Genomic DNA, 21401 nt, shown 5'->3' on the forward strand with positions numbered 1-21401 from the left:
GGCAGCTTCGCGGCGGTATGGGACGTCGCGAGGAGGAGATTGGTCGGTACGTCATCCTAGTTAGCTCAGCTCGTGGCTCGGTGGGGACAGCCAAGACTGTGGGCTCGCCCACGGCTGTCATGGTTGGGAGGTGAGTCAGGCCTGCACCCCCCTTGCTTGTTTGTTGTTCGTTTGTTTGCAGGATTCGAGTTTCGAACCAAGATCGATCACGAGGGGATCCATGGGGATTTGACAGTGGTATCAGAGCATACCTCGTGAACGAGCAAGTCGGTAGGTAGAGAATAAGAGATCGAAGTACGGTATGTGTTAAAAAAGCTTGCTGTTTTTTCTGTGCTTACTGCAGTTTTCAGTTTGGTATGTGCTTTTTCTTCATCAAAGAAAATGATGGGAGATGGTAGTTTTAATAGGGTTAATTGCTTTGCAAAGAAGAGGCCTTGTGTGCAGTCGCATACCTTGCAGGGAGAGAAAACCAAAAAAAAAAAAAGGAAAAAAGCATGATGCTTTTCGTAGCTTTTTGGCGCATGAGAGAGAGAGCGAGCGGAGAACTGGTTGACGTGTTGCTGGCGAGGGTGTGTATGGGCCGCAAGAAGCCCTGTAGGTAGGCGCCTAAGGCCATGTAGGCCTGCGTAGCCAGGCAGCCAGGCGCCTAGGCTTGCGTAGCCAAGCCTACGCAGCCTAGCGCAGGCAGCCTAGGCCAGGCCGGCGCCTAGGCCAGCGCTCATGCCAGGCAGCCGACGCCCAGGCCACATACAGCCGGTTGGCACCCAGACCACGCCCAGCAGTCTGGCGAAGCGCACGCTGGCGGACAGCGCTCGAGCGAAGGTGCAGGTGACGTCAGCAGTCCACGTCGGGCTAATTCAGGAGGGAAGCGAAAAAAAAACGCTACGAAAGCATACTTTTTTTTACTGCTTTCGTTTTTGTTTTTTTTAGGGGAGTTTAAATTTTATTTTATTTTTTAAGGGTTTAAAAGTCCTCCCCTCTCCAAGGTTTCCAAAGGTGTTTAATTTTTTTAAGACAAGAGAATATATATATCCATATATATATATATATTAAAATATATTTATTTATTTATTTATTTATTTATTTATTTATTTATTCACAAAAAAAAACACACAAAAGCTAAAGCAAAAGCTAAGCCTAGCTTTTCGAGTTTTTTTTTTGGCTTTTGGGAAACCTTTATAAACCCCCTCACGTGGACTTCTTGCCACACATCTCTCGAGTTCTCAAGTTCTCAAGTTTTCGAGCTCTCAAGCTCTCGAGTTCGTTCGCACTTTCATTGTGCGAAGATCGAATTTTCTCTCCGCGTACCCTCTTCACGATGTCGACCCAAGAATCAGAGTTGGAGCCCCTCGTGGAACGCGAAGGCTTGCCGGCTACGGAAGGAACCGATGCCGATCTTTTTGACGAGTTTGTGTCAAAATCAGATTTCCAAGAGTTCAAAGTAGCTCTCGAAGCTTCTTCGTCGGAACGTCAGGCACAAATCGCAGCCCAGATGCAGACTTTGCAGAACTCCATCGCTCTCTTGACCACTACCCTCTCTACTTTCTCGGGAATGGATACCTTGGCTTCTGCTTTAGACCCCAATATTACTCCAGAACCGTTCGGGGGCGAGCAAAAGCAGAGAACCAAGGAGATCGTGGACACTTGGCTACACAAGTGGCAAGTTCACTTTCAGTTTCATCCATATGATGATGGAAAGAAGACACAGTTAGCAGCAGGTTTCCTGTCCAACAAAGCTTTGCTTTGGTGGAAGGAACTGAACCCAAAGCCAACGACTTGGGCACAATTCGAAGACATTTTCAAGAAAGAATTCCTCAAGAAAGAGGATGACTACGATGTTGTAGCCCGGTTTTCACCTTTGACCATGACCTCGCAGCACCTCACTTATGAGGTCTACCTCCAGAAGTTCCGTGACTTGCAGATGAAAGCTACAAAGATGGATCCCACTACTCTTTAGAGGTTTTTCGTAGCTGGTTTACCACACTCGTACCGATTACAGGTTAAAAATAACAAATGCAAAACATTGGACGAGGCCATTCATTCAGCTCGTATCTATGATGATACGATGGTCTCTTCCAAGTCAAAACCCGTTACCGAGCAGGGGAACAAGCATAAAAGAAAGTTCTCCGCACCTATGGCTAACACGACTGAAGGCAAGTCTTCGGACCAACCTTCGAAGAATACAAGTTCGACACCAGCGAAGAAGAAACGACTCCTTAGGGCTTTAAAGCTCAAGAAAGAAGGACGTTGTTTTATCTGCGAAGAAAAAGGACACATGCGTAATGAGTGCCCGAAGAAAAAGGGTACCAAGTCAAACGCAGGACCCAAGCCTAAGACAGCTAACTAGTTATCTTTGACAGGTACGTCAATTACTGTACTTTCTCGCCCTAGTACTTGTTCTGATTGTCTGTTCAATTCTAAGGTATTTGGCATGCATGATCTTCTCCGAGTTTATGGAGAAGTGAATGGCCATAAAATTCACATTCTGTTAGACCCTGGCAGTTCGCATAACTTTGTTAACTACAAACTTGTGTAGAAATTGAGTCTTGATACGACACTCAGCGACCATACCTATGAGGTACGTCTACCTGCGGGAAGACAAGTTTGGGATCGCAAGGTGGAGATGCTTCCAATCCAGATTCAGGACTACAAAGATACTCTGGAATGCTATGTTATGCATCTGGAAAATGTAGACTTGTTATTAGGGATTGAGTGGTTTAAGACTCTTGACGTTACTTGGAAAATGTGTATAGATTACAAAAGATTGAACAAGTTGACAATTAAGAACCGTTATCCTCTCCCTAGATCAGATGACCTAATTGACCGGTTAGCAGGAGCGAAATATTTCACGAAGATAGATTTACGTACTGGCTATCACCAGATACGTATTCATGAAAGGCATGTCGAAAGAACCGCCTTTCGGACTAGGTATGGCCATTACGAGTTTCTCGTATTACCTTTTGGGTTAACCAATGCTCCAGCCACTTTCCAGCAAATGATGATGAATGAGGCCTATACCGCGAACAATGAAACAACTTCGTTCTTTTCTCGGTTTTGTTGTTTTTCTTAGGAAATCTGTACGGGATAGCTCTCAGCTCACACTACCGATGACCGACTTATTGAAAGGTCGTGGACGTAAGTCCAATCAGCCTATCACTTGGAATAATGATTTGGATATGGCCTTCAGACTTTTGAAAGATAAAGTCAAGGAAGCACCTATCTTAGCATTACCTGATCCTAGTCGGCCTTATGTTCTTGAAACTGATGCCAGTGACTATGCTATCGGGGCTGCTTTATTTCAAGATGGTAGACCGGTTGCTTTTGAAAGTAAAAAGCTAGACGACACTCAATCTCGTTGGCCAACCCTTGAGAAGGAGCTTTATGCTGTGATTCATGCTCTCAAGGTTTGGAGACATTATTTATATGGCTCCAAGTTTGTGGTATTGACTGATCATCAGTCAATCAAGTATGTGTGTGATGCGGATGATTTGAGAGGCAGGAAAACTCGTTGGGCAGAGTTAATGCAAGATTTTGATTTTGAGATCCGGTATCGGAAAGGGTCCATGAATAATATTGCAGATGCGCTTAGTCGGATTAGAGAGATGAATACTTTGTCGTTCACCGAGATTTCTACTGACTTATTTCAGTCATTGAGAGGGCTTTGCAGGACTGATAGTTATTTTGGTCCATTTTGGCAGAAGATCCAGGACGGGAGCTCATTGATTAACCAAGACTCGGTGACTGAGCAGTCTACCATTCAGGCTGCAGGAGGTCAGTGGATGATTCGGAATGGTTTACTATTCCGTAATGACAAAATTTGTGTACCACAAATCCCGGACATTAGGTCCAAGATTCTGAGGGAGTGTCACGACGCCCCTTCTGCTGGACACCCTGGGGTACACAGGACACTATCATTAGTGAAACACACTTTTTATTGGCCGAAGATGAAAGGGTATGTAGAAGATTATGTTCTCAAGTGTCAGATTTGTCAGGCAAATAAAGCTGAACGCTTTAGACAGGCTGGGTTGTTGCATCCTTTGCAAATCCCAGGTAATAAGTGGGAAAGTATTTCCATGGATTTTATTACCGGATTGCCAAGAACACATCAAGGCCACGATTCTATTTGGGTTGTGGTAGATCGCTTGACAAAGATGGCTAGATTTTTACCGACCCGGAAGACTATTACAGCTACGCAATTAGCTTGGCACTTTATCGAGCAATTGTTTAGACTGTACGGGTTACCGCAGGACATAGTCAGTGATAGGGACTCTAAATTTACGAGTGACTTTTGGAAACTTGTTTTCGAGAAGTTGGAAACAACTTTGAATTTGAGTTCCTCTGATCATCCTCAATCTGATGGCTAGACTGAAAGAGTGAATCAGATTTTGGTGGATATGCTTCGAGCATATGTATCCAAAAGACAAAGTTCATGCGAGGATTATCTTCCTATGTTAGAATTTGCATATAACAGTACTAAGCATACGAGTACAGGGTTTAGTCCTTTCATGCTTATGTACGGTTTTCAACCAAGATCACCTGTTATAGTAGGATTCTCAGGACTTCAGCATGATGCAGCACGTAATTTTTTGCAAGATATGCAGGAAATGTTACAAGTTGCAAAGGAATCTATTAGAAGTGCTCAAGATCGAGACAGGTTTTATTCTAATAGACATCGTTCACCTAGAGAGTTCTCGGAAGGAACGATGGTGTATTTGCGAGTTCCGAAAGATTCCGAGACTTTACGGACAGGTAGATCTCCGAAATTATCCCCTAGATACTATGGACCATTTCGTGTTACACGACGGATTGGTTCAGTTGCATATGAATTGGATTTGCCTTCTCATGTGAAAGTTCATCCTGTATTTCATGTCAGTAGACTTAAGGAAGTATTGGGTGGAGCACATCAGTTAGTTACTCCTCAAGAAATTATAGATGTCCAAGACATGACATTTGTTCCGCACGAACCTGAAAAGATTCTTGGCTTTCGTGAACGAAGATTGCGTCATACGCTTATCACGGAATACAAGATCAAGTGGAAGGATCGTGTTGAGGAGGACGCTACATGGGAGACATTGACTTCTCTTCAGAGAGATTACCCTGGATTTTTAGTGAGCTCAGGAGTGAGCTCTTAGAGGAAGGGGAGTATGTCATGTGCACAGTGGGTATCTACCGTGTGCTATACGCATGCAAGACTAGTTTCGAGGCTTGGGAAAGCTTGGAACTAGGCAAGCTGATTGATGAGCTGAGTTAGGGATATACTAACGAGCGGGCACCCAAGTGGACGGGCGGGCGACCAAGTGTGGACGCCCGATGACCGGCCAAGAGCCTATAAAAGGGTGGCCAAGGTTAGTTATTGATTATAGAGAGTCTCGCGAGTTTGTGAGAGCTCTATGGTCTTGGAGCCTGGATCTAGTGCAGACGTGCACCTGCTTTATGCAGCCGAGGCCGGCAGCAATCTTGAGGCCTGCGAGGGCAGCTTTGCGGCGGTATGGGACGTCACGAGGAGGAGATTGGTCGGTACGTCATACTAGTTAGCTCAGCTCGTGGCTCGGTGGGGACAGCCAAGACTGTGGGCTCGCCCACGGCTGTCATGGTTGAGAGGTGAGTCAGGCCTGCACCCCCCTTGCTTGTTTGTTGTTCGTTTGTTTGCAGGATTCGAGTTTCGAACCAAGATCGATCACGAGGGGATCCGTGGGGATTTGACATCAGGGCCTTGCCTTTTGGCCCTAGAGCTGCTTTTTGAAAAAGTGGCTTTTTGCTTTTTGGTCCGGCTCAATCTCCTCTTACCAGTGGTGCTCCTGGCTTGCGGTCAACCTAGTTTGACTTTTTGCTTTTTGACCAAAACTGATGCTTTTCCTTTAGCAAACCTTAACACGTACGCCAATTCTGAGGAATTCAGTACACAGTGGGAGCAGGCATTAGATGCCACAGGATCATGCCACTTTTTGATACGAGATGATTGGCTTTTCTACAAAGGCCGCCTTTGTGTCATGACATCATTCAAGGCAACTCTTCACCATTGCGTCCATGATGCCATCACTCGTGGTCACAAGGGCACGAATTTGATTTTGGAGAAGCTAGAAAGATAATACTATTAGCCAAGAATGAGGTGAGATATATTCACTCATGTACAACGCTCTGACGTTTGTCAAAAAGTGAAAGCTCCTCGTGGAAAGAAGATAGGGTTGTTATAGCCTTTACCCATTCCCGAAGGACCTTTCCAAGATATATCGATGGATTTTGTCACAAATCTACCTCCCAACCCGGGTAAGCATAATACTCAATGCTTAACTATTGTTGACAAATTTAGCAAATTTGTTATGCTTATTTCCTACAGGGCCAATGTGACCGCCGAAGACGTTGCCCACTTGTTCATTCAGCATTGGCACCCGATTGCTGGGATTCCTAGGACCATAGTGTCATACCGAGATGCCAAGTTTACCAATCATTTTTGGAGGGCGTTGTTTGATAATTTTGGTACTAAACTGAACTTTTCCAGTGTGTTTTACCCACAGACAAACGGCCAGACAAAAATTTAGAACCAGTTGGCCTTAGACATGCTGAAGTGTTATTGCCACGATCAGCAAGGTAAGCCTTTGGTTAGAGCAGTTTTGAATGATTCATTTTCTTCAACTATTGGCAAGACTTCTTATGAAGCAGCAGCGGCATCGCCTACGCCTATGGGTGGTAAAAAATCAGTAACTACGGGAGGATCTTGGGCCTAAGGCCAGTCCAAGAGTATGCCCCAGCTTTCGGCAATATGTACAGTTCACTGCCTTGCCTATGAATTTCCTTCTTTGTTTTGAGAAGAAGCTTTTATCCATGTCAACCACACTGTGTTTTGATCTTGTAACCTCCTGTCTTCATCAAGGACTGCTATCATGCCATCATAAGTCATCTCTCTAGACACTCTAAGTGTAGAGAGCACTTCTTTGAACTTGTCTATGTCCTCAATACTAGAGAAGAGGACAGCCTTCTTGTCGTCTTCATCGATGTTAGCAACGAGGGTACCAAGTTGTAATAAAGAACCAATAGTGCTGAAGTGTTCTTGAAATGAGTGTTGCTCCTTCATTTTTAATATATAGTATTTTTGTTTTAAGAATTTTATTGTCAAAGAGATTTTCTAACTTGTTCCATAGCTCCCTTGTAGTTTTGTCGAAGTCGATGTGATGTATCAAATTATCTGCAAGAACCAAGAGTGCCTTGTCATTGCGGTCCACCCATGCTTTGACATCTGGAGAAGTGGCAACTCCCTCGAGCTTCTCATCTATTCCTTTGACTATATTTCACAGGCCATCTCTCATGAGGATAAGTCTCACTTTGGTTTGCCATGTTGGGAAATTTTCTCCAGAGAATTTTTGGAAAGTGATAACTGATCTAGGCAAATCCATGATGAGTGAACTAGTGGTAGGTCTTCAAATGCAGGTCAGAAAGCTGCAGCAGAGAGAACTTGGCTGACCATAGCAGAGGTGAGAAGGACACAAAAGGGATAGACACTCTAGATCAGTGAGTGGAGGGAAAGAAAATTTTTTGAGAAACCCCCAAATTTAAAGCATATGCACATCTTTAATTTGATGATTTCACCCTAAAATCAAAAAAGCCCTAATTCTTGGTTGATGCATGAGCTTCAATCGGCCAATTTTCGCCAGAAATTAAAAACCCCCAAAATTTTGATTGTGCAAGAGCTTTAATTTAAGGATTTTACCGTTAATTTGGAGAAACCCCAAATCTCTTTTTTTTTAATGGTTGTCTGCAGGAAGGCAAGATGCATCTCTATATGCTGAAGGGGTAGTCCAAGCATGCTATGCAGATCTATGTCTAACTCCATCCAGTGCCATAAGAGGGATATAAGATATCATACATCGCCGATGCTGAGGCTGTGAATGGCGTGAACATGTACCCTGAGTCTGAATGAAAGCAAGCTACCCTCTCCTGTGTCTCCATCTGGTGTCTCATTCGGATAGCTGCTATCTCTCGGTGACGGAGTCGGGGTGCTCTATGTCCAGTCTATCTAGGTCTCCTCCTGGCTCTCAGTTCCTCTGCTCTCTATGCGGTCACCCCACGTGGAACATCAGCTGGCACTCGCACAGCTCTCTAGAAGAAATCTGTGAGCTGGGACTGTCTCCCACCCCTAGTGGGAGCGGGTGTCTGGAGGAGTCTCTCTCGAGAACTATGAAGCTCTAGTAGTAGTCTGCCAAGCTGTCGCTGGTCCGAGGCCTCCATCAACTGATGTAGTGAAGAGTGCTCCTCAAACAATCCTGCATATCTATCTCTGACCCCCTGGTGGGCTCTACATCTACATACAAAGTGATCCTCAGTCTCCACCTCCTCGTGGCACAATCTGCATATCCGCTCAGCTCTGGGAACCCGTGCCGCTCTCCCAGCCTCTATCTCTAGCTGATGTGATGAGACTCGTAGCTGTCCAATAGCAACGCGAGAGCTGTGTGGCATGTATACATCCATGTACCGCGGTCGATGTATAAACCCATCCCCTGAGATGCTCATAAAGTGGTCTCTGTAATACAGCATCTTCGGTGGTAGTGGGCTCTCTGGTGCTGTCCATGTCTCCTGTATGTAGTGCTGCCATATGTCCTGTCTCATCACTCTGTTCCTTTCATTGAGAGAGAGGTAACCCCGTGGAGCAGACTGATCATACTGAAAAGGTGGCAACCGCTCAATGTCTATCCCATGATGTGAGAACCACTGAAGCATCTGTGCATACCAAGATCCAGTGTGTCCAGCCTCGGCAAGCTGTCTAGATGCCTCAAAAGCTTGGCGGGATAATCTCTCCGTGGGCATCTCCCTCATCCTGTATATAAAGGAGATCGTCTGGAACAATGCCTCCACTGCCATAGGTGGAGCAGCAAACTCAGCTCGAACAATGTCGTGCGGGACGGATGGTTTGCTGCATATCATCCTCGAGAGCATCAAGATCTGTGGTCTCTCCAGCTGTACCCATGTGGAGGCTGCAAGCCCTGGTGCCCAAACCACTGCTGCATACATCAAGGCTGGTGTCACTAATGTATCAAAGAGCCACCCCTTCGTGCGGGGTTCCTGAAAATGTGCCTGATGACACTAACGCTCAAGGCCAGCAAGAGCTGCATATCCCCAGGTCACTCTGTCTCGGACTGCCTGAGCCATGGAGAAGCGTCCAGCTGAGCTAGTAAACGTGATGCCAAGGTAAACATAAGAGCTCACCACCTCGACCCGCCCTCCTGCTAATGTGAGAGTAGTGTGGCTCCTAACTGCGGGTGAGGTGTGGAAGATCATAACCTTGGTTTTCCCAAGGTTCACTGTGAGACCGGGCTGTGCGCAGAAGTCATCAAGAGCCACAAGGTGTCTTGGAAGCCCAACCTGCGTGTCGGATACCAAGACGATGTCATCAGCATAAAGCATAACATGGACAGTAATACCTGATAGCTCAACCCCAAAGCCTCCTCCCTGTGTGATGTAATCGACCACCTCATCAATATAGAGCCCAAAGAGCATGGGGGAGAGCGGGCACCCTTGCTTCACACCAATGGTGCTAGCAACTGTGTCGGACAAGCCTCTTGGGCATCGGACTCTCCCAAAGACCTGCTCATATAGCCTGTATATGCCCCACATCATTCTGAAGGTATGCCTAGTGTCTGTAGTCACCGAAAGAGGCGCTCTCTGGGCACAGTATCAAATGCCTTGCGGAAATCCACAAAGTAACAATAGAGCCGTTCCCTCCGTGCCTTGGCCTGATCAATCAGGCACCTCAATGTAAAAATGTGGTCGATGGTCGAGAAGGCTCGACGGAAGCCTACCTGGCCTGTTGCTCTCAATCCCCCAACTTCTACATGAGTGCTCAGCTCTGCCTCCAAAACTGCCCCGTATAGTTTGGCCAATATATATGGCCAATCATGATGATCCTGTAGATCCCAGGGTCTAGTACATCTCTCGCTTTATGGATCGGCACAATAGTGTGCATCGTCCACTCAGTCGGAAACCCCTCTGACAGAGCTCTGTTGAAGAGATGAGCAAGAAATGGTGCCAATGTATCAATAGCATAGATGAGATGCTCTCCCTGTAATCCTGTATGATCTGTCGCCCGTCCATGTTGGAGTCGGCATATGGCCCTCCTAACCATAGGTGGGGTGAAGAAGGTGGAGACTGTGGAGCATGGCTCTGTGGGCTGTGGTATAGGGGGCTGTGCAGGCACATCATAAAGTCTCTCTGCATATGTCTGCCAGGTCTGAGGATCGGTAATAGGTGTGGGAGGACGGGGCTCTCTGAGTCTCCTCCAAGCAGCAGCGGCATCTCTGCTCATGAGCATGTGATGTGTCCCCCAGTACTGAGCCTCCTCATAAGCTCGCCGCTTACGGCGGGTGAGAGTATGCATCCTCCTGCCTGCCTGCCTCTGGGTGATCTCCCCGCGAGTCCTCTGCACTCGGAGACTGCGGTAAAGGTTTCTGCACTCATCATCATACCATCGGTTCTAGGGCATGCTCCCAGATGTAGGTGGCTGTCCTGTCTGTATGTGGTATGGGAAACTCCTCGCGGCTGCGGAGTGCAGTACATGTGAGAGCTGGGAGGTGAGCATAGCCATGGGTGCCGATGGATCTAAGGCAAAAAGCTGATCATGAACATGATAGTCGTACACATCAGCTAGGTCCTGAGTGAAGTGGAAAAGAGTGCGTGGTGGCTGTATGATGGGTGGGTGGGTCTCCAATAAGCTCCTGAAAGTGAGGGATAGGTATGTATGGTCCACCCCAATGGGGCATGGTGGTACGGTGAAGTGAGACCATATCTGCTGCCTCCCGGGATCCCATCACATAGTCCACTATACTACTGCCGCCTCCCACTGGAAAGCAAGCCAACCCACCTGAATCTGGCCACTGAGTCATCCCGTTATAAATAACGAGATGGTGTCGGGCCCCAAGCTCCAGCAAATGTTGCCCATATCCAGTGCTGTCAGCTCCTCCGTCAGCGGAGATCCGAGTGGTCCCTATATCCTCTGTAGCTAGCGGCTCTAGTCTCAAGGGATCCTGAAAGTCATAGATCTCGCACTGTCTACTCTGAGTCCGTGCATTGAAGTCCCCCATCAAGAAGACTTCTCCCAGTGTCAAATAGTGTGAGATCTCCTCAGATAAGACAGAGTATGGAGACTCACTAGCCTCTCCTCCACCCGGCTCCTTGGTGGTGGCAAACCGCGACCCCTTCAGAGGAAAGTAGCAAAGGGCAATATAAATCCCAGCTTGGTACATAGGTTCTGCCCGTCAATCTCGGGCGTGGAGGCAGTGCTCTCTGGTATCCCTGTGACTCGGATGTTGAGGCGCCGGATCCGTCGCATCTTCTCTTCATCAAGAGTAGACTGCATCATGTGTACATCTTCTTGTACCTCCTTCTTGATGTTCTTCTTCATCACTTGTACATCTTCTTGCACCTCCTTTTTGATGTTCTTCTTCATCACTTCTACCCATCCTTCGCGGGCCGCCTCCATTTTCCCCTCGATTGTGTGGGTGAGGGTTTTGGTGATCTCTTCTTTGATTGCCTCTTTGTCCACCTCAAGAGTCTCTCCTTTCTCCCGTGGACGATCGCGTAAGGATGCCACTTCGCTCTTCAAAAGGTTGATTTCCTCCTGCATGGCGAGCTTTTCCTTCTCCCACTCCTCTTGCATGGTAAGCTTCTCTTCCTTTCATATTTCCGCTTTGGCCTCCAGCTTCCCCATGCGCGTCAATAAGTCCTTCTTGATGGCGGTGATGGTGCTGTCCAATGTCTTCTTCTGGTCCTTGATAAGATCCCTAAGGATATGATCAAGCTGGCTGATTTTGTCATCTACAAACCCTCCCATTGTAGAGGGAGGGAATGTTTGAAAGGAGCAGGTAGATATATGAGAGAGAGAGAGAGAGAAAGAAAGAAAGATATATTAACGTTTGCGAAAGGCCAAAGTGGCTTATGAGACCAAAACATAGTCCACATCTGATGGTGTCTCATCAAAAGTAAGACAAAAAGGACTAAAAAAGTCCTAAAACAGTCCTAAAAAGCTATGAAAGGAAAATACTCCTACTAAGGTACAACAAAAGTGTGTAATATCTACAACTAGCATAAGGTTGGTGTAATTTGCTCATCTCAGTATCTCTCTCATGGGGTGCTGTAAGATAGACTAAAGTGGCGGGCCAGTCGTCTCCTGTGGCAGGTGATGATGGCTCTAATCCACCGGTGATGAAGCGGCCGTGGACGAGGTCCTAGTAAACGTGGGCGTCTCACTCGGCAAAGTGCTATGGCTCTGTCAAGGGTGACCCCTCTTGAAGGAGGTCTATGGGACGTCTGGCTCTCCGAGGGGGTAGTGGAGGTCCTGGTCGTATCTGCCGAGGTCGTCCTGGCCCTGAAAAAATCTGTCATGGCTTGCTAGCGGGGTGGATCCTGGTGTGTTGTCCTGGCTCGTAGGAGAGCCTCTTGATGGCATCTGAGCTCCAATAAGAAAAGCCCCAAACACCTCTGATCCTCAAACTCCATCATGTCGTAATGGTCCAAAACCCTCTCGGAAGAGAGACCAATATCTCCCTCGTATCCTCTGACTCCACTTCCTGGTGACATAGCTGACAAATGCAGTCTTCTGACTTCATCCCCTCGTATTTGCCAGTCTCTACCCTCAGCTAATGTGATGAAGTGCGGATCTATCCAATGGCACTACGAATGCCATGTGAGAGATGGGTGTCCATGTATGTAGACCGTGTCACAAAGCCATTTGGGGAGAGATGTAGAAAATAGTCCCGATAGTGGGCCATCTTCGTGCCTAGTGGTAGGGGGGGGCTGGACCATGTCGTTTCTGCATCTAGCCTCACGATGTCCATCCTGATCACCCTATTCTGCTTAGAGCGACTAAGGTCCAAGAAGGGGCAATCCAGGCTGTAATCAAATGGAGGGAGTGCATCAATCATCATGCCATGTGATCTTAGCTAGGTACACATCTGGGTGTACCAACATCGTGTATCGCCGTCTGCTGCTAACTGCCTGGAAGAGATAAGTGCTAGGTGTGGGTATCTCTATCTGGGGAGCTCCCATATCCTCTACAAAAATGTCACTGACTAGAACAAGGCTTCGGTAACCACTGGTGCGGCTCCTATCTCTGCTCTGACAATCTCATGAGGTACTAATGGTTTGCTCCGAATCATGCGTGCGATCATAGTCACAAGTGGTTTCTCTAGTACCTGCCATCCATCATAGAAATCTCTCTGGTCCGACCTGGCCGACAAGCGGCTCCCTCCTCGTGTGGTAAGAGGCTAGGTCCCCATATGGGTGAGCCGTATAAGAGTGTAGGTGTGACCAATGTGTCAAACAACCAGAGTTTGGTGCGCGGCTCCTAAAATTGAAAGTAGGCACATTGTCTCTCTAGTGCCCCTAGGGCTACATATCCACGTGCCAATCTAGCCTCTGCTGCCTGCCTCATAGAGAACTGTGGTCCGCTGAATGTGACTCCTAGGTACACATGATATGGTGTACTCCACTAATTCACCTCTCAAAGTGAACTGATGGTCGGATCTAGTCACCCAGGCCTGTGTGGTATTGAAGACCATAATCTTAGTCTTCCCAAGGTTCACTGTGAGGTCCCTATCTGCACAAAACGACTGCAAAGCATCCAAATGCTGTTGCAAACCCTCAGGGGAGTCTGCAATAAGTACAATGTCATCGGCATATAGCAGTATGGGTATCCAAACCCCTGCCAAACTGGCCCCCTGCCCCCCCATCGTGTCAATGTAGTCGGATATCTCATCAATGTAAAGTCCAAAAAGGGTGGGTGACACTGGGCATGCCTGCTTCACCCCAATGGTGCTAGTCATCCCACTGTATCCGACATGCCTCTGGGAGTCCGTACTCTCCCTATCACTGCCTCATATAATGCATAAATGCCCCACTGCATCTCCTCGGGAGCACCAATGTCATGCAATCTCCTCATGAGTCTGGCACGTGGCACCATGTCAAAGGCTTTGCGGAAGTCCACAAAGCAACAATATATCCTCTTCCCCCGTGCTCGTCCCTTCTCAATGAGAGCCCTAAGGGTAAATATGTGATCCAAAGTCGTGAAACCTCGTCTGAAACCTGCCTGCCCAGGTGCTCTGAGTCCATGTGTCTCAGCCCATCTACTCAGCTGTCGATCCAAAATAGATCCAAATATCTTGGCCAAGCAATGGCCAATCATGATGGTCCTGTAGTTCCCTGGTATCATGGGGTCACCACTCTTAAATAGAGGTACAATAGTATGTGCCGACCAACTATCTGGGAAACCTTCGCAAATGGCCCTGTTAAACATGTGTACTAGCAGTGGTGCCACTACATCTCTGGCATGTGAAAAATGTTCTGCCACCAGACCATCCTGGTCTTGGGCTCTTCCATTACGTAGTCTATCAATAGCATCCAAAACCATCCGAATGGTGACAAAAGTACCATGATCCGGGCGAGTCGCTGATGGATGAGGGATGGGGGGCTGCCCTAGTACGTCATATAAAGTTCTTGCATATTCATGCCATGCCTTAGGTGCTGTGATAGGCTAGTCCAGTTTGTGTTCCCCTGGCTGTGCGAGGACACATCCAATTGCGAAGTTAGAGACATCAATGTGCACATGAAATATGAGATCCCAATTAGGTGTTCATGCAAGATTAGAGCACTAGCCAAGGCTTGCTTTAGTGTATCATAAACTTGTTGACACTCCTCGTCGGTCCATATAAATACAATCAACAGCTTGTACAAAGGACGAGCTATTTCTGCATAGAAAAGAATAAACCAATGGTAGTAGTTAACATGGCCCATGAATCTCTGGAATCCCTTGTAGTTTGTTGGTAGGAGAAATTCCAAGATGACCTTGATTTTTCTCTCATAAGTTGAAATCCCATTTTTGGACACTATATGCCCGAGAATAACTCCGTGTTTTACCCAAAACTAGCATTTTAAGGGTTTAAGGATATGCGATAAAATTGACACCTTTCAAATACCTTTTTCATTCCTACTTCATTCAACATCATTCCAACACATATATACATGCTTTCTACACTTCATATATGCGTATGCGTATCCATCTACGAAGAGGGTTCTTCACGGATAGATCTGCATGCACATAGCAAGAAGGATACGGCCACTACGCGTAGATGATATCCTCCTCTTCGTTGTCATGCACTTGCTCTCCCGACAGCGGCACCAAATGTTAACCTGTCTTCCACCCCTCTCCCCTTACGCATGCGGAGCGGCTCAAGCTTGACGAGGTAATCCCGCTTCTTCTTCCGCACAAGGCGTTTGAAGAGCGTTCTGGCATGTCTATGTGTGTGGATGACAAGGGTGATCTCCCGCTACAGGCGGTCACGAGTCTCGCGACATTCATCATCGTACCAACCATTCTGTGGGGCCGTATGGCGAGGGGGGTATACGGGAAAGCATGTCAAATCCCCACGGATCCCCTCGTGATCGATCTTGGTTCGAAACTCGAATCCTGCAAACAAACGAACAACAAACAAGCAAGGGGGTGCAGGCCTGACTCACCTCCCAACCATGACAGCCGTGGGCAAACCCACAGTCTTGGCTGTCCCCACCGAGCCACGAGCTGAGCTAACTAGGTTGACGTACCGACCAATCTCCTCCTCGCGACGTCCCATACCGCCACGAAGCTGCCCTCGCGGGCCTCGAGACTGCTGCCGGCCTTGGCTGCATAAAGCAGGTGCACGTCTGCACTAGATCCAGGCTCCAAGACCATAGAGCTCTCACAAACTCGCGAGACTCTCTATATTGCAATAACTAACCTTGGCCACCCTTTTATAGGCTCTTGGCCGGTCATCGGGCGTCCACACTTGGCCGCCCGCCCGTCCATACTTGGGTGCCCGCCCGTTAGTATATCCCTAACTCAGCTCGTCAATCAGCCTGCCTAGTTCCAAGCTTCCCCAAGCCTCGAAACTAGTCTTGCATGCGTATAGCACACGGTAGATACCCACTGTGCACATGACATACTCCCCTTCCTCTAAGAGCTCACTCCTGAGCTCACTAAAAAGCCAGGGTAATCTCTCTGAAGAGAAGTCAATGTCTCCCATGTAGCGTCCTCCTCAACACGATCCTTCCACTTGATCTTGTATTCCGTGATAAGCGTATGACGCAATCTTCGTTCACGAAAGCCAAGAATCTTTTCAGGTTCGTGCGGAACAAATGTCATGTCCTGGACATCTATAATTTCTCGAGGAGTAACTAACTGATCTGCTCCACCCAGTACTTCCTTAAGTCTACTGACATGAAATACAGGATGAACTTTCACATGAGATGGCAAATCCAATTCATATGCAACTGAACCAATCCGTCGTGTAACACGAAATGGTCCATAGTATCTAGGGGATAATTTCGGAGATCTACCTGTCCGTAAAGTCTCGGAATCTTTCGGAACTCGCAAATACACCATCGTTCCTTCAGAGAACTCTCTAGGTGAACGATGTCTATTAGAATAAAACCTGTCTCGGTCTTGAGCACTTCTAATAGATTCCTTTGCAACTTGTAACATTTCTTGCATATCTTGCAAAAAATTACGTGCTGCATCATGCTGAAGTCCTGAGAATCCTACTGTAACAGGTGATCTTGGTTGAAAACCGTACATAAGCATGAAAGGACTAAACCCTGTACTCGTATGCTTAGTACTGTTATAAGCAAATTCTAACATAGGAAGATAATCCTCCCATGAACTTTGTCTTTTGGATACATATGCTCGAAGCATATCCTCCAAAATCTGATTCACTCTTTCAGTCTGGCCATCAGATTGAGGATGATCAGAGGAACTCAAATTCAAAGTTGTTTCCAACTTCTCGAAAACAAGTTTCCAAAAGTCACTCGTAAACTTAGAGTCCCTATCACTGACTATGTCCTGCGGTAACCCGTACAGTCTAAACAATTGCTCGATAAACTGCCGAGCTAATTGCGTAGCTGTAATAGTCTTCCGGGTCGGTAAAAATCTAGCCATCTTTGTCAAGCGATCTACCACAACCCAAATAGAATCGTGGCCTTGATGTGTTCTTGGCAATCCGGTAATAAAATCCATGGAAATACTTTCCCACTTATTACCTGGGATTTGCAAAGGATGCAACAACCCAGCCTGTCTAAAGCGTTCAGCTTTATTTGCCTGACAAATCTGACACTTGAGAACATAATCTTCTACATACCCTTTCATCTTCGGCCAATAAAAAGTGTGTTTCACTAATGATAGTGTCCTGTGTACCCCAGGGTGTCCAGCAGAAGGGGCGTCGTGACACTCCCTCAGAATCTTGGACCTAATGTCCGGGATTTGTGGTACACAAATTTTGTCATTACGGAATAGTAAACCATTCCGAATCATCCACTGACCTCCTGCAGCCTGAATGGTAGACTGCTCAGTCACCGAGTCTTGGTCAATCAATGAGCTCCCGTCCTGGATCTTCTGCCAAAATGGACCAAAATAACTATCAGTCCTGCAAAGCCCTCTCAATGACTGAAATAAGTCAGTAGAAATCTCGGTGAACGACAAAGTATTCATCTCTCTAATCCGACTAAGCGCATCTGCAATATTATTCATGGACCCTTTCCGATAACGGATCTCAAAATCAAAATCTTGCATTAACTCTGCCCAACGAGCTTTCCTGCCTCTCAAATCATCCGCATCACACACATACTTGATTGACTGATGATCAGTCAATACCACAAACTTGGAGCCATATAAATAATGTCTCCAAACCTTGAGAGCATGAATCACAGCATAAAGCTCCTTCTCAAGGGTTGGCCAACGAGATTGAGTGTCGTCTAGCTTTTTACTTTCAAAAGCAACCGGTCTACCATCTTGAAATAAAGCAGCCCCGATAGCATAGTCACTGGCATCAGTTTCAAGAACATAAGGCCGACTAGGATCAGGTAGTGCTAAGATAGGTGCTTCCTTGACTTTATCTTTCAAAAGTCTGAAGGCCATATCCAAATCGTTATTCCAAGTGATAGGCTGATTGGACTTACGTCCACGACCTTTCAATAAGTCGGTCATCGGTAGTGTGAGCTGAGAGTACTCCCGTACAGATTTCCTAAGAAAAACAACAAAACCGAGAAAAGAACGAAGTTGTTTCACTGTTCGCGGTATAGGCCAGTCCAAAACCTTCTGAACTCGGTCATAGTCAATGCTCAATCCATCTCTAGTGATCTTGTGTCCCAAGTAAATGATGTCGGTCATAAAGAACTCACATTTACTCAATTTAGCATATAGTCGATTCTGTCTTAAAATAGATAAGACAATGGTGAGGTGTCTGACATGATCCTCAAGAGTACGACTATAAATCAAAATATCATCGAGGAACACCACCACAAATTTCCCCAAATGTTCACGAAAAAGATCGTTCATCATTTGCTGGAAAGTGGCTGGAGCATTGGTTAACCCAAAAGGTAATACGAGAAACTCGTAATGGCCATACCTAGTCCGAAAGGCGGTTCTTTCGACATGCCTTTCATGAATACGTATCTGGTGATAGCCAGTACGCAAATCTATCTTCGTGAAATATTTCGCTCCTGCTAACCGGTCAATTAGGTCATCTGATCTAGGGAGAGGATAACGGTTCTTAATTGTCAACTTATTCAATCTTTTGTAATCTATACACATTCTCCAAGTATTGTCCTTCTTTCTCCTAAGCAACACAGGTGCACCCCAAGGTGATTTACTTGGACGGATCTGGCCCATCCTCAAGTAATCTTCGAGTTGTTTAGCCAACTCATCTTCCTCAGCTTGGCTCATCCTATAAGGTGGAATACTCACAGGATGAGCACCAGGGATCAAGTCAATACGATGATCTACTGCCCGTTCAGGTGGTAAACCCGATGGCAATTCCTTAGGAAATACATCTTGAAATGAATCAAGTATCTTCTGTAATTCTTTGCTTTCAAACACACTTAATTCATTCACATCCATGGAAGGGATGAGAAAAGAAGAAAGTGGAATCAATACACAATGGAAAGCGGTGTACAAAGAAGAATTCATTATATTTCCAAAATCAATTGTATTTACAAGAGGTCCCTGAGAGGGATGGATACAATCACCTAAAATACTATACTTGGTGTCCCTATGCTGAAAAGAAAAAATATGACTAGACCAATCTATCTGGACATCAAGAGTCTTAAACCACTCAATCCCTAATAACAAGTCTACATTTTCCAGATGCATGACATAGCATTCCAGAGTATCTTTGTAGTCCTGAATCTGGATTGGAAGCATCTCGACCTTGCGATCCCAAACTTGTCTGCCCGCAGGTAGACGTACCTCATAGGTATGGTCGCTGAGTGTCGTGTCAAGACTCAATTTCTGCACAAGCTTGTAGTTAACAAAGTTATGCGAACTGCCAGGGTCTAAAAGAATGTGAATTTTATGGCCATTCACTTCTCCATAAACTCGGAGAAGATCATGCATGCCAAATACCTTAGAATTGAACAGACAATCAAAACAAGTACTAGGGCGAGAAAGTACAGTAATTGACGTACCTGTCAAAGACAACTGGTTAGCTGCCTTTGGCTTGGGTCCTGCGTTTGACTTGGTACCCTTTTGCTTTGGGCACTCATTACGCATGTGTCCTTTTTCTTCGCAGATAAAACAACGTCCTTCCTTCTTGAGCTTCAAAGCCCGAAGTAGTCGTTTCTTCTTCGCTGGTGTCGAACTTGTATTCTTCGAAGGTTGGTCCGAAGACTTGCCTTCATTCGTGTTAGCCATAGGTGCGGAGAACTTTCTTTTATGCTTGTTCCCCTGCTCGGTAACGGGTTTTGACTTGGAAGAGACCATCGTATCATCATAGATACGAGCTGAATGAATGGCCTCGTCCAATGTTTTACATTTGTTATTTTTAACCTGTAATCGGTACGAGTCTGGTAAACCAGCTACGAAAAACCCCAACAGAGTAGTGGGATCCATCTTTGTAGCTTTCATCTGCAAGTCACGAAACTTCTGGAGGTAGACCTCATAAGTGAGGTGCTGCGAGGTCATGGTCAAAGCTGAAAACCGGGCAACAACATCATAATCATCCTCTTTCTTGAGGAATTCTTTCTTGAAAATGTCTTCGAATTGTGCCCAAGTCGTTGGCTTTGGATTTAGTTCCTTCCACCAAAGCAAAGCTTTGCCGGACAGGAAACCTGCTGCTAACTGTATCTTCTTTCCATCATCATATGGATCAAACTGAAAGTGAACTTGCCACTTGTGTAGCCAAGTGTCCACGATCTCCTTGGTTCGCTGCTTTTGCTCGCCCCCGAACGGTTCCGGAGTAATATTGGGGCCTAAAGCAGAAGCCAAGGTATCCATTCCCGAGAAAGTAGAGAGGGTAGTGGTTAATAGAGCGATGGAGTTCTGCAAAGCCTGCATCTGGGCTGCGATTTGTGCCTGACGTTCCGCTGAAGAAGCTTCGAGAGCTACTTTGAACTCTTGGAAATCTGATTTTGACACAAACTCGTCAAAAAGATCGGCGTCAGTGCCTTCCGTAGCCGGCAAGCCTTCGCGTTCCACGAGGGGCTCCAACTCTGATTCTTGGGTCGACATCGTGAAGAGGGTACGCGGAGAGAAAATTCGATCTTTGCACAATGAAAGTGCGAGCGAACTCGAGAGCTTGAGAGCTTGAAAACTTGAGAACTTGAGAACTCGAGAGATGTGTGGCAAGAAGCCCACGTGAGGGGGTTTATAAAGGTTTCCCAAAAGCCAAAAAAATCTTGAAAAGCTATGCTTAGCTTTTACTTTAGCTTTTGTGTTTTTTTTTTCTTTTTTTTTCTTGAATAAATATATATATATATATTTATTTATTAATATATATATATATGGATATATATATTCGGTTTTCTTAAAAAAAATAGACACCTTTGGAAACCTTAGAGAGGGGGGGTTCTTTTAAAATTTAAAATTTTAACCTCCCCTTTTTTTTTTTTAAAAAAAACGAAAGCATAAAAAAAACTTTGCTTTCTTACGTGTGTTTTGTGTTTTTTTTTTTTTCTTCGCATCCCTCCTGGCGCCTGGATTAGCCGGCGCTTGCTGCTGACGTGGGGAGCTGGCCGATGCTGCTGACGTGGGGAGCTGCCGGCGCCAGAACTATCGCACCAGCCTGCACGCGCCTGCGCCAGCCGGATGTGGTATCTGCGCTGGCCGCCCTACAAGGCGTGGCTGGCGTGGCGCTGGCCTGGGCCGCCTGCCTTAGGCTACGTAGGCCTGGGCGCTGCCCACTTGGCCTAAGCGCCGTCTAGGCTGGCTGCCTTAGCCTGGCCACAAGGCCACGTGGCCTGGCCTAGCCGCCGGCCTGGCCTGGTTGCTTGGCCGCCTAGCCTGAGGCGCCTCCAGCCCGCTGCCTGCAAACATGCCAACGATCCACCTACCCGCGTAGCCACCTTCTCACACGTGCTCACTCGTTCAAGCGTTCAACGAAAGCAACATTCTTGCG

The 21401-nt window shown here is 46.5% G+C and overlaps 1 protein-coding gene and 1 pseudogene across 2 annotated transcripts in view; both read right to left on the reverse strand.

Moving 5' to 3' along the window:
* Window positions 1–13715, reverse strand: part of LOC147614537 (uncharacterized) — a 30277-nt pseudogene extending 16562 nt beyond the window's left edge.
* The window catches only part of LOC147614534 (U-box domain-containing protein 52-like), a 154692-nt gene that overhangs the window by 126123 nt on the left and 7168 nt on the right, over window positions 1–21401 (reverse strand). The window lies entirely within an intron of this gene.

The sequence above is a fragment of the Cibotium barometz genome, chromosome 42, assembly GCF_041138505.1.
Source record: "Cibotium barometz isolate CiBa-2024 chromosome 42, ASM4113850v1, whole genome shotgun sequence".
Taxonomy (NCBI): Eukaryota; Viridiplantae; Streptophyta; class Polypodiopsida; order Cyatheales; family Cibotiaceae; genus Cibotium; species Cibotium barometz.